At 36.4% G+C, this 15,984-nt stretch overlaps 1 pseudogene; it reads right to left on the bottom strand.

Annotated features, from left to right (window-relative positions):
• The window catches only part of LOC135363647 (mitotic spindle assembly checkpoint protein MAD2A-like), a 51,029-nt pseudogene that overhangs the window by 19,684 nt on the left and 15,361 nt on the right, over positions 1-15,984 (bottom strand).

Raw genomic sequence — 15,984 nt, 5'->3', positions numbered from 1 at the left:
ACTTGGAACACATGAAAAAACTTTACTACTTGTAGCATAGAGGTGGAAGGTCATGGCATTGTCTAAGGAAGCAACAATGTCCAACCAATCTACCAGAAGCAGAGTTCACAGGCACATGTGCAAGTAAAAGGTGTCAGCCTCGCATGTTCTAGAGAAATATTTTAGAGGTGGAATATCTGGACAATTTAAGAAGAATTCTGTAAGGATATTTTTTCCCTCACCTGTAAAATGGAGGTAACGATAATACTTGTGACAAAATTTTTGTGAGGATTACAGGAGATAATACAACTGAAGCTTTGGTTTATTGTTAATATATTATTCTTGTTATTATAAATTATTGTTATTATTATTTAGATAGCTTTTCTTCCACTTTCCCAAGTACCTTTCCTGAGTCTGATACATGTGTAGTCTAGGATAACTAGAGGAGTCCTCAGGTAACGCAACTTCAGGAAAAAGATGAGGACAGACCCTGTCTTACCACTATGGTAAACAAAATACAATTATAATAGCTAGCATTTATTGAGCACTTCCTTTCTGCCAGACACTCTTCCAAGTGCTTTATGTGAATCTACTGACTTAATCCTTTCACAAGCACACAAGTTACGTACTTTAATTACCTGTGTTTTATAGCTAAGAAAACTAACTTATAGAAGGAAGTTGAATCATTTATCCAAGATCACCCAACTCAGAGAACTGAAGTCAAGTCCAAGCAATCCAGATGGTAGCAGGATATGAATCCTGAAAGTATGAAAGGTCTGGCTATATTTTAGATAATCTATCATGAGGTGATGCATAGTGGGTCCTTATGTCCTGTCCCTCCCTCCATTCTTGATGTGAAATATTAAGTGAAGTGAGGAATTACCTTCAGTTTCTCAGTGGAGGAGGAGGCAAGATAGGGGAGCGGGGGAGGGCAAAGATAGGCAGACAAGAAAAAAGGGTTGGAAAGATTCTGGGGGCAGCCATTGTGCGGAATGGGAAGAGAATTCAACCAAGAAGAAATAATAGTACAGAGCATTGTTCCTCGATAGATGTTTACTGAGTACTATTTATCTCATGATGTGGAGGTATATGGATGCAAAAAAAGAGCCTTTCTTTTCCAGGCAAATGTAGCTGGGGACCCAATATACCAAAACAGCTGCAGAGAAGGAGGGATAAGATAACAGCCAAGTGAATGTATGCAGTAAATGCAAAATGAATTCAAAAATAACTATGGGAATGTGTCTTGGAGGACATTGCAGTACTTGAAGAGTGTTTAGAACTTTAGCAGGCAAAGATGGGTGGCTGTTAGGGAAGGTTAAATTGAGAACAATTAAGTCTGGTGTGGGTCATAAAGAAAAGGTAGGACAATAACCTTTTTGGATGTAGACATAAAGGTAGGACATTACAGGCACAGAACTTAACATCAATAGACCAAAAGTATGGAAGCACCAAACCAGCTCACTTTTACCCACGACACAGTCTTGATGTAATTAGATCACATCTGGGTCCTTTTTCTAGAGAGCCTTTGTGTGGCAGGCTGAAAAGTTGGGACTTCTCCCAGGAGACATGAGGAAGCCATTGGAAGTTTGGGAACTTTGGAAGAATTTAATTATAGTGATGTTTTAGTAACATGATGGTAGCTGACATGAATTACAGGTTGGAAAGCTATGTAACAGTCCAGGCAAGAAGCACTCAAGACTGTTTCTTCACTGTTTAAATTGCAGCACGTGCTGTAATCATCAGGAGAATCCTTCCTTTGGCCTCATTATCATAGATTCATCAGTTTCCCCCCTTTTCTCCCTATCTTTGGTGTCTTTGATTTCTGGTTCTTTAATTCCTCCAAATTTTTACTCTTCTTCTTAGCTCCTACCCTTTCCTCTTGGCCTTGTTAACTTGTCTTCCACTGCTCTATGTGTCTGAGCTGTTCTGCTCTGATCTGACTCGATTCAGAGAGTAGGCCTGCACATTTCAGCCCCACCACAGAGATTTCAATCAACTGAGGCCCTAACTCACTCCATTCCTTATGTTACTGCCATATCCCATAATATTTGCTTAGCTGTAATGGTTACTAATGTTTGATGTCATTTTATTATTTAAATTCAGTAAAATATTTCTGCCTTTTTTTCATGGGATTATGACTAACAGAGGAGCATGTTAAACTGTGTGAATAGAAGATAAGGATAGTAGCTCTAGTAACCCTGTATGTTTCTTATCATTTTATTAAGTTTTCACATAATTTTATTCAAATTTGAAAGTCTTTAAAATTAAAGACAGAAAATCATATACATTAACTTGATGTTCCCCTTAAAATACTAAAATATTGCCATTGGTTTCTATTGGTTACATTGTTTTTCTATTTAAGAAATTATCAGTTTCCGCCTTCTCTTACAGTGACTTAGTATCCAAAACATAGTGAACATTTAACTATATGAGGTGAAAATATATTAAAAAAAAAAATGAATGAAAATGAATAGAAAGAAGTCTTGAATCTAGAATATGGATATATCTACACACATACACAATATGTCCCTATGCCATTTGAATCCATAATAACCTTCCTTTAAAAGCATCATTGCAGGGGCGCCTGGGTGGCTCAGTTGGTTAAGCGACTGCCTTCGGCTCAGGTCATGATTCTGGAGTCCCGCATCGGGCTCCCTGCTGGGCAGGGAGTCTGCTTCTCCCTCTGATCCTCCCACCTCTCATGTGCTCTCTATCTCATTCACTCTCAAATAAATAAATAAAATCTTTAAAAAATAAAAATAAAAAAAATAAAAGCATCATTGCAGTAGTTTCTAAGTATCTCAAAATTATTTTTAAGTTAAGGCTTTAGGAAAGTAGTAATTTTGAGTAATTAATGCTTAATACAAATGTACCAAAGGCAATAAGAAAGCATTTATAAGATCAACTTTTTAATTATGAGATATTTTATAAATGATTCAGTCCTACACTTCTGCTTGCACAATTCCACATGAAACCTTTTTTCTTCTTTTTTTTTTTTTTTAGTGGAAGAGGACAATCAAACTTGGTTTTATCTTGAGAGCTCAAGAAAGGGTAAAAAATGGGTAGCAAGAAGTCTTTTTTGTGGAAAATGAATCCATTTTGAAGTTCAATGGGAAGAAGCAATTTTTGAATTTTGTATAGAAAATTTATCTAACTTCATAATTAACTTGATTATTTGATTTATTATGTAAACAAAGTATAATGTTTCTTAAAGCCTACAAATAACCACTTTTTCTAACCATGAAAGATTAAGTGAAAACAAAGGGAGTGAACAAAAATGGGAGGGGGTCACAGATCTGTATCTGCATGGAGGAACAGGGCAGTACTTTGGGGGAGTGCAATTTACATGAGCATCTGGGTCTTTTGTCATGTTTTGGATGGATGACCTGAGTCTGATATATTGGTGAATAGCATTAAGAAAGGTCTGGTTGTCAAAGGCTAGAAAGAAAAATGCAATTAGCCACAGCAATGAGGTGATGTCTGTGTTTGGGGGAAAAAACTGACACCTAACTGGCAATAGAAAACACTGAAATGATAACATCAGTAGAAGGCCAGATTGTGTGTGTGTGTGTGTGTGTGTGTGTCTATTATATAATGATCTTAACTCAGTAGGATAGGACAAAAATGTCATTTTTTGGTACTATTTGGCTTATGTGATGAAAGTGAATGTGTACCTGTTACCAAAGAAATGACATGAACTCAATGCATTTTTCACTCATAACACACTGATTTCACCAACCTGACATTCGCAATACTGTTTGTTTCTATTAAAGAAAATTAGAAATAAATAAAAGTGCACTTGGAGTCTAAAAGAAGTTTGCTCTTTTTCGGTCTAATTTTTTTTTTCTTTATAAACCATGCCATCCATAGTAGAGAAGCATATCTAATCTCCCAATTAGGTCAGGCCCCAGGATAATCAATCTCTTTAACAGCAGATGCCTTGTTTTAGCAAATGAATGCTTGGTTTCAAAAGCAGTTTTGTGTTGAGAGAGGAGTGCAGTTGGCACGGGTGATTAGAACTCTTTTAAACCCTATAAAAAGCTTCTGTAGATTGTTTTATGCCCACACTTTGTGAACTGAAGTAAATGTTGTATATCTCCATCTTAAAATGAACATGGTGGGGACTTTATACAGTCTGTGAGAACATCTACATGCATATAAATGGAATTATTTGAAGTCCAACATTTTTATGGCCATTTGAATTAAACTGTGATTTCAATAACATCTAAAACTAGTGAATATGTTTTTAGTAAGTGCTCTTCATGTTAATTAAATATACTCCTTAACTAGTATAACTTAATTATTAGGTTAGCATTTTTTAAACTGAAAATACAATGGCAAGTTAACACGATTCTTACATTTATTGTTTGGCCTACATTTACATTAGTCTGTAAATGCCTTTCTTCGTGTCTGATGCCTTTTCAGTTCATAGTCACATCCATGTGTAAATGAGCAGTGTGCAAGCCAACTTTGAAATCAAGAAGAAATCATTTAACAGTAAAGTTTATAAACTGTATATTAAGTCAAAACTATAGATTGACTTTATTTTGCTCAAAACAACTCATTTAATATATGATAGACTGAAATATAGTGACATACCTTTCACTGTGGTATAACAAAAAAATCTCTAAGACTTCAGTAAATTATTTCAGATAATATTGTTCAAAATCTGATTGCTGGAACTCATCAGTAAGGCCTGAATGTGATACATAAAATAATTCAGAAGGCCACAGGAGTATGTATTTCCTTTTTTAAGAGAGTAGTCACATAATTAAAAGCATTGAGTTGAAACATTTGCAAGGTAGTTAAGAAAAAAAAGCATTCACCTGCATATTTGGGATGTTCTCATTTCAACTTTATTGTATAATGGTTTATTGTATAATGGTCAGTTCTACCAGTTTTTCTCCCCTCTTAAAAATTGCTTCAATCATGCCTAATCTGTGGAAAGTTAATATTTTCCATAGTGAAGGTGGATAGGACATCTGAGGAAAAATTAAAAGCAGATGGCCTTTAATTTAAGAAACATTTGATACTAATTACTTCCTACCTTTCACATGACTTAAATGTCGGTGAGTGTATAGGATTACATTACTTTTTTTAAGAAAGGTTTTAAGGCTAAATTTGGTAGATAAGGTAGAGATCCAGTGAGATGAGATTTTTAAAATACAGGCATTCTTTTTTTTTTTTTTTTTTAAATACAGGCCTTCTTAATAATACCAAATACCAGAACAGAACTGTGACAATTTACTTGTGCTTATTCTAACTCATAATAGCATTTTAATATGATTAGTAGAATGGCTTCTGCGTATTAAGATCCCTAAAGTTTTTAACTGGAAAACAGTTTAATGACCAATCTGTTACTCAGCTATATTTTATTTTTTTATTTTTTAGAAGATTTTATTTATTTATTTGTCAGAGAGAGAGAGAGAAAATGAGTTCTTGGAGGGAGAAACAGGCTCCCGCTGAGCAGGGAGCCTGACGTGGGGCTTGATACCAGGACCCTGGGATTATGACTTTAGCCGAAAGCAGATGCTTAACCAACTGAGCCACCCAGTCATTTCAACTCAGCTATATTTTAGATTTAAAACTTCATTTTATTGCTGTAGCATGTAAAGCAGTTTACATTTGATTTAGTGGAATTAACACTTAGCTTTATATGATAGCTTTCTTAGACCCCAATGATTTTCAGAATCCAGAGATTTCCAAGCTGAAACTTTTTCTGATCATAGAGCTTTCGTAGCTAAGTGTATACATGGATTATTTCTTCCTTAGACATGCACACACATTCACGCGCACACGCAAACACTATAATATAAAAAAAAAAACGTCAGAAAGAAAACATACCAAAATGTTAACACTATCTTTGGGTGATGGATAAATTTGGGGTTATTTATAGAATTGGCTTCCATTTTTAATGACTTTTTTTATACTTAGGAAGAAATGTAACTATTTTCAGTTTCAAATAACAGACATATTAGGATCCCAGCATAGGTAGTGTATAGTTTGACCATGATTTTCTCCGGTCCTCTGAAATCTCTGCAAGGGCAAATACCTGCAAGGGCAAGTACTCTGTTCTTTCCTTGGCACTACCACTTTGGCCGTGATGTTGAAGCAAACCACTCCGTGAAAGTTACAGTTTAATTCCAAAATGGAAGAAGTAGGTTGTGTTTAAAGCATCCCTGGAATGATCCAAAATAACAACTAGTAACCATGGTAAACAGGAATTGTACCTATTCAGGATCTCAGGAGCACTTTGCAGTTCTATTATTGAAGACCCCCAAAGACATTTTGTTGATATTATATCTATGGGTATTTATCACATTAGATATTAAATCTGAGCTATTTTTGAAATATGTATTAATTCATTTAAAATATCCATTTAATTCATTTAAAAATAACAGTGAATACGCGTTACATGTTAACACACATAATATAGTTTCTTGAAAACAAAGTAAAATATATTGAGAAGAACAGCACTATTTTCCATTTTTGTAAATGTCTTTTATGTATGTCTTAGCAGAAGACCGTTAGATTCTCTAACCCGCTTCTACATTCAATTTCTTAGAGTGTGGTATTTTGATTGAAGTATATGAAGAAAACTCGGCTTCATACAAATGTACAGGAGGAAAAGGGAGGGACATTTTACTAATTTTTTCAGATAAATGTGGGTATTCTTCTTTAATATTACTCCAAATCTCCACAAGTACTAGTTTGTTGAAGATCCCATGCAATGTGAAATCTGAAACTATATCAACAAACTTTTAATACCTTTGAAACTAGCCCCAAGAAGATTTCTAAAAGGAGTCTAATTTTTGCTTTAAAAAAATAAATTGTAATGTTGCAACAATAATAACACAACCCCAAGGTTAAGAGGGTAACATTTTAATATGCACCAAAGTTGTTTCCTAACAAACACTGCTCACATTTCTGAACCTGATTTCTTTTCTTTTTTTTTTTTTTTAGATTCTATTTATTTGTCAGAGAGAGAGAGTGAGCACACAAGCCGGGGGAGCAGCAGACACAGAGAAGCAGGCTCCCCGCTGAGCAAGGAACCTGATTCAGGGCTCCATCCCAGGACCTTGGGATCATGACCAGAGCTAAAGGCAGACACTTGACCAACTGAGCCACACAGGCATCCCTGAACCTGATTTCTTAATTCTTTAGGTGAATCAACTTTCACGTTTACTTTTATTGCATGGATGAGGTCTTAATGCCTTCGCTTTTTATCTTTTTTTGAGATAACTTTATCTCTATGTATTAAACAGATATGAGCTGCATGGGAATATCAATAAATGTTTGATCAATGGTTGTTGGCATGGTGATCTACTTTCCCAGATTTCTGTCTTCACAGTCAGTATACAAGAAAATAATTTCCAAATAAAACCTTTGCTTGCGCCCTGAGAACCAAAATATTGATTTCCAAAAGAAAATATTTGTTTCAGTGGTGAATTTGTATTCCAGAAATCAAAGCCAAACTACACATTTCCTTTTATGGCACTCATATAATATGTCACATATTATTAAAAATAATTTAGAATGTTCCCACACATTGTTTTGATGATGTCTCTTTTCCTTGTAAACATTGGTACAAAATGTTCTAACAATGAACTAATTATAAAAAAAAAAATCTTTTTTTTCTTTAATCTTTAAAATCCCTTTTCTTTTAAAATTGATGTCTGTTTGTTTCCACTAGGAAATGCAGATGATACATTTTCATGTTTTGTTTTTTTTTTCAATGATGAAAACAGTAATGTCACTCTTTGCTTGTGAGTCCAATAGCCACGCTAGAGGATTTCTGCAGATGTGGCTATCAATATATTCAAGATCCAAAGAAACCATCTTTTACCTTTCATACTCTCCCAGAATAGATAAGGTTCCCCTATTGTGCAATCTCATTTCTACAGCCTTGGATTTCCACACACTGCGCTCATTGTAGTTGATAATTATTTATTTGTACAATCAGTTGATTTTTTTATGCCTAATTTTAGCTAGGTTTTTATTTTTTTATTTATTTTTATTTTTTATTTTTTATTATGTTCAGTTAGCCAACATATAATACATCATTAGTTTTTGATGTAGTATGCAAAGATTCATGAGTTGTGTATAACACCCAGTGCTCATCACAACACGTGCCCCCCTTAATACCCATCACCCTGTTACCCCATTCCCCACCCCCCTCCCTTCTGTAACCCTCAGTTTGTTTCCTGGAGTCCAGAATCTTTCATGGTTTGTCTCTCTCTCTGATTTCTTCCCATTCAGTTTTCCCTCCCTTCCCCTATGGTCCTCTGCACTATTCCTTATGTTCCACATAGGAGTGAAACCATATGATAATTGACTTTCTCTGCTTGACTTATTTCACTTAGCATAATCCCCTCAGTTCCATCCATGAGGCAAATGGTACGTATTCACCCTTTCTGATGGCTGAGTAATATTCCATTGTATATATGCAATCAGTTGATTAATAACTGTTTCTTTCACTACACTGTAAGCTCCAAGAAAGAAGGGTCTGAGCTGGCTTTTCTATTTTCTGCCCAGGACAAGGGCACAGTGTTGGGCACAGGTTAAGAACTCTGGAAAAGCTGCTGAATATATGACTAAATCAATGCTGTTGAACATTTGATGCACTTTAGATTCCCCAGAATATTTTCTTGAACCTTGTATATTTTGAGATTAGCCATCCTTCTTGAATTAGATTTTGTCATAAATCTCAGTTGCTTCTTTCTCACCTCCTTGACTATTCCTTTCTTATCTTCTTTCATGGTTTTATTCCCCTTATGTATATATTTTATTCTCTTTATTTTTTAAGTTTTTACTTAAATTTCAGTTAGCTAACATTCCGTGAATTATTAGTTTCAGGTGTACAATATAGTGGTTCAGCAATTCCATACATCACCCGGTGCTCAGCACGAGTACACTCTTTTCTCCCCATCACCTATTCCCCCCATCCCCCTGCCCCTCTGGGAACCATCAGTTTGTTCTTTATTATCAAGAGTCTGTTCCTTGGTTTGCATGGCTTTTTGTTTTAATTTCTAGCTCCTTAAGGTAAGCAGGAAGTTCTGTATTGTTCCTTACTATTTTTCTCTTTTTACCTACTTTCTCTCAATTAGCCATAACCTCCGTGATTCCCATAGTTAAATGTCCAATCCCAGTCTCTCCCTCAGACTGTGTTTCTGCATTTTCCAGGTATTCTCTGTACATTTCCAACCAGATGTCCATCTTTTTGCAGCTCACAGGCCTAGGACATCTTCCATACTATATCAGTGATCTCTTGTGCTCGCTTTGTGTACCAGGGAAGCACTGCTTTTCCAACTTTTGTGCTGCTTCCATCCGTGCTCTCACCGAGTCCTCTCAGGTCCAAGTTTTCATCCCAAATACCATCACACTAGCTCACGCCTTGACCATCTCATGTCTGTCCTTGTGATAGCCTTTCCACTCCTCCTTCTACATGCTGGTTTTCTGGGCTTTAATATATCCTGCACACTAGTATGGGAGTAGTCTTTCTAAATCACATAATAATTCCTTTTTAAAAACTTTCAGTCTGGGGTGCCTGAATGGCTCTGTCGGTTAAGTGTCTGCCTTTGGCTCAGGTCATGATCCTGGGGTCCTGGGATCGAGTCCCATGTCGGGCTCCCTGCTCAGCGGGGAGTCTGCTTCTCCCTCTGCTCCTCCCCACTGCTCACACTCTCTTTCTCTCAAATAAATAAATAAATAAATAAATAAAATCTTAAAAAAAAAAACAAAAAAAACCTTTCAGTCTGACACTCTAGGTAGTCATAATTATCATCAAAGAACTCTCCATAACTTTTCCCTCTGTTTCGCTCACCTTCTTCATCATTTATTTGCTGTGTAGGCAACAGAAAGCTCCGGGATGCATTTGCATCTGCTGCTAAAGACTCTTTGACTGGAGTGGACCTTGTGAAAAGATGTAGCTTCCCCCACCCCCACGCATTCTGCAACCACATGGCTCTTATTCCAAGAAGAGTGACTATATACTTGAGTTCCCAGAGCTGGTGACACAGATCTCAGAACCAAACCAGGCCCAGTTAGCAGCCACATGTTAAGGCCATGCCACATGTCTGCCTTTGGACCTTAAAATGAAGGCCTGAAGACTTGACTCAAAAACACTACAAAAGCTGCAAATATTATTACACCCCAAAATGCCTGAAAACACCTAATCCCTGCCTCAGCCACACCTGCAGGGTCAGCCAGAACTGTCAAGAGTCTCAAGTTACCTGCCAGACTCCATGCCCCACCCAGGACCGAAAGCCCACATAGCCCAACACACTAAATCTCCAGCCCTGATCAAAACACTGTGATTTCCGGGGCAATTTTGTCCCCTCCCTCATCCATCTCTTATTTATTTCTCAAGGTCTCCTGCCCATTTACCAAGGTGTTGGAGTTTGACTGGATCACTAAGTACTACTCTTTTGTCCCTACCCTAAGTCTGGAACCAATCCAGAGACAGATGCAGGATTTTGAGAGAAGAAAATAATCACTTAATACATCACTTTTATTAAAGAGAAAGCTGCTTTCTAGAATCAGAGTATTCTAGCATAGTCCTTTTAAATTGAACTCTTAGCCTCTGGATTCCATATGTTCATTGAGTAGTATTTTTACTTTTCTTAACCCCCAAATTCAATGTGTTCTTCTCATAATATAAGCCTTCACTAATTGTTATTTATTCATTAATAAATTGTTATTTATTCATTAATCCACTTTTACCTGGATACAATGACAATTTGGATTTCTTACAATCCATGGCCAAATAGGTATGTGCACCTCCAATTTAGACAGGGTTACCCTTTTGCCACTGGCACAAGCCTCCCTCTCAGGGCAGATCCCTTTCTCCATCACAGAGAGCTGACCCCAAGGCAGACTTTCCAAGGTCAGGTTGCCACTGAGAGAGGAATGGCCCATATTGAACCACCCGGTTTGTTCTAAAATTTCCAATCCGGTAAGTCACTCCTTACCTGGTTGGAACAGAAGTCAGAAAGGTTACTGCAGTGGATAAACTTCCATGTGGAACCTGAAACCAGGTAAGTGGAGCTCCCCTCCCAGTAGATATATTCTCTATCCATATGTGAGAGGTAATTTCAGCACCCATCCCCCAATCTTAACTCTGGGTAATTAGCAAAAAAGCAGCTAATTCAGTAGATTAAGCAGTCCGCAGAGGAAAGTACCAGGAACACATCTAGTCTCATCCCTGAACAGAAATGATAATAGATGATGAAGATAACCTACTAGTCAGTGGAAAGGTTCAAATTTAAATAACAGAAGGTTTAGTTAGAAAGGACCAATCAAATTTATTGTTGTTTGACTTTCATTTTGTCTTCTCCAGTTTGAATTACTGAAAAAGAAATGGGAATGACCAGTTAGCATTCCTCATGCCACCAGGAAGCTTCCTGCCAAATTCTGTGGAAGCTAGGTATAACTTGGGGAAAATGTTCTTGTTTTGTTTTATGAGACATCAAGATATCTGTCTTCTATTATTTTTATTTTCTATAGAGATAATTTGAGAAGTGTTGAAGAATGAGAAATATGACAAAAAGAAGAATAACTGATTATATTTGGAAATAAATGTTGCAATTTAAAATACAGTGTGGTACATGATAAGATGTATTGATTTACATTTTTAAATAACTGACTGTGGGATTTGAAGTGATTGTAATATAGGAGGTAGAGAGAAAATTATATTATTGTGACTATAACCCAGTGCATTAAGAGCAAGAAATATCATAAAATTCCAAAATTAATTTGCCATATCAGATATATACAATATTCCTTCCCCCTCTTTTAAATTTGTGTTATTTAATAGATTGCTAATATGCTAGTTTAACTTAATGGGATTCCATTTTACTTCCTTTGTGAGTTTATTAGTTATAACTCTCTGCTATATTATTTTAGTGGTTATTTTAGGGTATATATATATATATATTTTAGGGTATTTTAGGGTATATATTTAGGTTATTTTAGTGATATTCTAATACTTTACATATAGAATAAGAACTTTAAAGTGTTCTTCCTTTATTTCCCTCTCTGTCTTTGTGGTATTGCTGTCATGCATTTTACTTATACATCCTTTTTTTTTTCCTTTCACTTATACATGTTATTAAGCCCCTTGGACCTTGTTATCATTTTTACTTTCAATAGTTGATTATATTTTTAAAATATTTAAGTAACAAGTTTAAACACTTGGGATGAGAGTGATCTAAGCAAAGCATAAGTGCAAAGTCCTGAAAGGGGAAAAAAGCTTGGTGTTATTCAATGTACAGTGTGATGAATACAGTGATGGGGGAGTGTGTCACAAAATGAGATCTCAGATAGAGGCAGGGGCCAAATTATTATGGGCCTGTGGACTTGGGTTACAAAATTTACATTTTATTCTAATTTGGATGCTAAACAGAGGATTTCTATTTTTAAAAGATCATTTGGGGGACGCTTGGCTGGCTCAGTCAGTAGAACTTGTGACTCTTGATCTCAGAGTTGTAAGTTTGAGGCCCACGTTGGGGATTATGGGAAGACTATACACAACACATATAAAATATAAATATAAATATAAAATATAAATACCATGATGTCCGGCATGTACTGGGCACTCAATAAATAGGAGTTATCATTCTTATCATGTTACTGTAGCCCATCACTGAACTTTCCATGTCCCATGCTCTCTTCACAAACATGTATCTCCACATGGCCACTAGAACTATCTTTATAAGACACACATCACATCAGTCCTTTGCTTAAGAAAACCCTCCAGTCCTTCTCATCGGTACAAACTTCATGGCACATATGAAGGACATTATTTGTCTTTGCATAGTCATTTCTCACATCATTCTTCTCCCAGTTACGCTTGGCTCTAGAGTAGTACTTCTCAAGTTTTCATGTGCTTACAGCTTTCCAGGGGATCTTATTAAAATGCAAACCCTGATTCTGGGGATCTGGGTGAGGCTTGAGGTTTGGCATTTCTAATAAACTCCCAGGGATGCTTTTTTGCTGGTCTGTGGATCACACTTTGAGAATCATAGCACTAGAGTACATCAAGTTCGGGCAAGGTTATTTTGGGTTTCTTTAAAAAAAAAAAAAGTTGTGGGGCTTTTTTGGCTTAAACTATTGACCTTACATTTCTTTACGTAAAATAATCCTACCCTTCTTAAATTTTCTTCAGTGTTGTAGCTGGGCACCCACAACAACTATATAGCCATAACCTATCTATTAATTATTAATAGAGCAATATACCTTTGCCAGGTTGGAAAGCCTCAGGCTTTCTCTTAGCTAATGCCATGATAAAAATTTATAGATATTATACATACTGTGACTTATAATTTCATGATTTCTTTTAACTGTGCTACCAGAGGGTAGCATGGTTAAAAAGTTTTTTGCCTGAAGCTGGTAAGGAATGAGAAAAAGAATGGAAATATAACTGCCTTTTTAACATTTAAATAAAATAAAGAATGGGAATGCTACTTAATTTATATTTTAGTATCTATAGCCAAATCCCCACAAAAAGCTCATTTCAAACTTTTAAAAAAATCCTATTTGTCTAATGGAAAAATTTAGGAATCACACGGATGAAAAGTGTCTTCAGGGCATACATGTGTAATTACTTCCATTTCTCGAGAATACTTTAGCCTTTATGAAATTTTCTCAAAGAGAGAAATCAGGTTTGTCTTCTGCTTCTGGACAGATACACCCTCACACCACCAGTTACCAACCAGGGAAAATCTCTTTGGAGTCAATTAGAACTCCTCGCTTACACTGTAACATAGAATGGGAGCAATTCCTAAAATGGCCAAGCTGGAGATAATGTAGAGCTCTCAGCAGATTGGACAGCTCTGTTCTTGGGACTGAGGAATTGTGTTTTCCATATGCACAACTCTTGGTGTTACTGAGTTACTGATTTCAGTTAAGTAGACTTTCAAATTTTAATTTACATAACATTAACACGTTTCCCTGAGAATCGACAGTTTTATGGAGACATTTCCTTGTCTGTTCTCATGAAGTTAAAAAAAAAAAAAAATCCACAGGGCATTCATTAACACTTCTAAAAGTGACAGGCTGTGTCTTTATGCCATTTTCATTTGCGCTGCTTCTGATCTTGCCATCACTCATTAAAAAGGGAGTTTAGGGTAATATAAACAATGCTTTTTGGCCATACTAGAAGCTATTTCTTGTCTGATAAAGAAGAAAAGTCCACAAGGCCTCTTGGACAAAGGATAAGGATATGTTCTTTATGGCTTGGCTCTCAAAAGGCCTATAGTCTATGATGTTTGAGGTCCCTTCCTTGGGAAACTTTCTTCTAGTGTAGCTTCTATTACTTATCATTCTGTTCTTCTATCTCAGCCTGGGAGGATACCCTTAAACCAATCATTTGGGAGGGAAGGTAGGATTTAAATTTGGCCTTGAAATAGGAATATAATTTTAATACAAGGAAGGAAGGTAGTTGGTTATGCTTGCTCAAGGAAAAATTGTCAGCTGAAGCCCCAAAGGTGGGGAGAAGTCAAGAATATTTCAGGGACAGCTCAACGACCAGCTTTGTTGGATAGTAATAGATAACTGAAAAAGGAAACTTGAGACCAGATTGCTGAGAAACTTCAATTTGGAGCAAGTTGTTTGGACTTTATTCAGTAGGTATTGATGTTAATAAAAAGTATTCCTAAATGGCAGGATGATCGTCATATTAAATTTGGATGGGCGTTAAGTTTGAGATATCCTGGGATGAGAGTGATGTTCCATCAGAAAGGAAAAGGAGGAAATAGTGTAGATGAAACAGCCTTGGCAAGCTGACTCCCATGTATATAGTTTGGTCCATGGAAAGGCATAAGCCTAAGTAACAAATGGGAAATTATAGTAACAGGAATCATTCTTTCTGCTGGAGAACAGCAATAAAGAATAATAAATAGCAATTTTGGAAGTCAGGAAAAACAGGGTGCATGTCTCCAAATCTCCAGATCCCCTGCCATTGGTGGACAAATTCAGAGTATACTAATCAGGTAAAGAAAAGGGCTTATCATAATTGAGGCAAAAGACTAGGGACCTCTTGTTATTTTTTGAGGTTCAAGGCAGAATCCCAATTCTACAGTTTGTGTGTGGGGTGGTATGAAATAGGGTAAACATGGGGGCTGGAATTCTAGGCCAGTTATTTTGGCAGAATGTAGAGAGGCAGATAGAGCCAGACACTCAGTCTAATGGATTAGGCCAACAGGATCTGGCTACATGAACACCCCAGACTTATTCCTCACTCACTGGGCCCTGGGTTTGGTTGGTGATGAAGGAGGCTGTAGGTTGAGGAAATTCAGCTGTCAGTGATAGATCATTAGATCTGGAGAGGCCAGTCTGGTCGCGGTATTGAGGTTTCAAACTGCTATGGGGCAGTCTTGTCAGACTGGTCAGGAAAAAAAAGAGAGGAGACACATATTGCAAGTGTCAGGAAAAAGAGAGGTGCCATCACCACAGATTATACAAATATTTAAAAAGATAATTAGGGAAGAAGACATACAAATGGCCAACAGATACATGCAAAGGTGTTCAACATCATTAATAATGAGGGATGTGAACCAAAACCACAATGACCTCACACTTGTTAGAATGGCTGTTATCAAAAGGACATGAAATAACAAGTGCTAGCAAGGATGTGGAGAAAGGGAACCCTCATGCGCTCTTGGTGGGAATATAAATTAGTGCAGCCATTCTGGAAAACAGTGTGGAAGTTCTTCAAAATATTGAAAATAGAACTACTCTATGATCCAGCAATTCTACTTCTGGGTATATATTGAAAGGAAATGAAACACTAACTTGAAAAGATTGATGTACCTCCATGTTCATTGCAGCATTATTTACAATAGCTAAGACATGAACATTTCCTAAGTATCTATCGATGGGTGAATAAAGAAGATGTGGTATATATATGTACTTTACATTCATTATATTACACACACACACTATATATATAATGGAATATTACTGAACTATATAAAAGAATGAAATCTTGCCATCTGCAACAACATA

The sequence above is a fragment of the Mirounga angustirostris genome, unplaced genomic scaffold (genome assembly GCF_029215605.1).
Source record: "Mirounga angustirostris isolate CCGP_5_RB_7025 unplaced genomic scaffold, mMirAng1.0.hap1 SCAF_2, whole genome shotgun sequence".
Taxonomy (NCBI): domain Eukaryota; kingdom Metazoa; phylum Chordata; class Mammalia; order Carnivora; family Phocidae; genus Mirounga; species Mirounga angustirostris.
The sequence above is the reverse complement of the archived record's forward strand: the minus strand, read 5'-3'. Positions and strand labels throughout refer to the sequence as shown.